Source organism: Harpegnathos saltator, unplaced genomic scaffold (genome assembly GCF_003227715.2).
Source record: "Harpegnathos saltator strain DR-91 unplaced genomic scaffold, Hsal_v8.6 scaffold109, whole genome shotgun sequence".
In the NCBI taxonomy this organism is placed as follows: Eukaryota; Metazoa; Arthropoda; class Insecta; order Hymenoptera; family Formicidae; genus Harpegnathos; species Harpegnathos saltator.
Window position 1 is genome coordinate 815775 of NW_020229883.1, and position 2126 is coordinate 817900.

The following is a 2126-nucleotide window of genomic DNA, read 5'->3' on the forward strand; positions in this document are numbered from 1 at the left end:
AGACTGTCAGCAGAGCGTGCTGACAGATTATAATAGCAGATTGTCATCAGATTGCGCGCAGAACCTGTCGGCAAATTCTGATGGTAAATTGCGCGCAGAGCCTGTCGACAGACATTGACAGCAGGTTGACGGCAGATTGTGCGCAGACTCTGTCGTTTCGTGAGTTATTTAATTAAATAGCATATACACGCCTTTAAATGGCCATTTAATCTTATAGCATATATGAATACCTATATATATCTATTATGTAATTTGATTTTATTTTTGTTTCAATACAAAGTAAATACATAATTTTAAAGTATTTAATGAATATAGAAAATAGAATATGAATATAGAAAATAGATTTAATAGTTTGTATTTAACATCGCACATTTAAATTTCGTCCGTTTCCGATTCGTTTTCTTGACTGCCATCGGTCCAAAAGTTATAATCCGAGTTCTTTTTTCGGCTTTCCGTACGCGGTGCACGTAACTTGCTGCGAACCCTCTCTTTAGCTGCACGTAAAGCTTCTTGCATATATTTTTTAAAATTATGTTTACCCGGTTTGTCAAAATATTGATTCTTGCACACAGCATCTGAAAAGAAACACAAGATGCATTATTAATAATCACTAAATATATGAGCATGAAGAAAAAATATAAAAAATCTTACCAAATATTACCATTACGATTTTGGTATTGCAAAAGGACTTGTGCCCTTTGTGGCCCCACCACATGTATGAAAGAGTCAACGTATCTGTTACGCATTCTTTTAATGCTTGATTTATAGCTTCTTTGACATTAAACCCGCCTATGTTACGTACATATTGCACCTATAGAAAACAGATTAGCAATCAAAATAAAAATTTAAAAAAATATATAATTAAGGTTAATGTTGCAATTAGTGATCGTGTAATATTTTATAACAGTAACACTTGTTTTTTGTTATAAGTTTCAGAATACGATTTCATATTCATGCTAAGCAATATATTGTTACTCTTAATTTTACTAATATCAACTATTGCAACAAGCTCGGAATAAAATCAAAATATATGAATGTTAATAAAATAGACGTCCGTTAACCTAGCATCTCCATCACAAAAATATGAGTTCGGATATATTGCGTAATTAAGTGCTAATTAGTTGCTGTAGTTCAGAATTTCTTGATGCTGTCCAATCGCTAGAATTTATATTCAAAGGTGCTGACTTGACGGCAAGTCTTCACAAGAGTGAAGTATGTTTTACAAATTAGTTGCTCGCACAAATTCGATAACAAATTACTGCTCGAATTAATTGTTCTCGAAATATTTGAATCCCGTCTGTGTTGCAGTGATTTAACATTCGGCTGCACTCACCTGACTTAATTTCCTATGATATACCATTCACCATGCAGTCGAATCTTAAATCACTGCAACACTAACGGGACTTGAATATTTGGAGAACAATTAATCCGGGCAATAATTTGATACCGAATTTGTACAACTAATTTTTAAAACGTATTTTTCTCTTATAAAGACGCGCTGTCAATTCAGCGCCTTTGAATGTAAATTCCAGCGATTGGACAGCAGCAAGAAATTCTGAACTACAGCAACTAATTAGCGTTTAATTTTGCAATAGAACCGAATTTTTCTTAATTTTCAATGGAAGGGGTGCTGGTGTAACGTCAAGCCACCACCGCCACTTTTAAAGTTAAATTCTTGCGAATGGGTAAGAGCAATAAATTCGGGACTGTGGCAACTAATTTGTAACTAATTAGCACTTAATTACGCAATATATCCAAATTCATGTTTTCGTGATAGGGGTACTACGTAAACGGATGTATAAAATAATGTTGTTACCCTATGTAAGAATTATCAATTTGTTTTTTACTTACTACACTGAAGTATTCATTTTCGTCGATATCTTCAAAAGCTTTCATTTCAGCCTCGGACGATATTGGCAAACAGCCTGGTTTTTTACACACTGGATAACTCGTTTGAAAGGACTTCGAAATCGTCTGTAATGCTGAGTATATTTTTCTGCAAAAGAAAATAAAATGTTTAGAATAATCAATATGCAATGAAAATGTCACAGTATACTTATCTACTTTATATACACACATATACACATATACACACATATACACACATACACATATTTATTTATGTT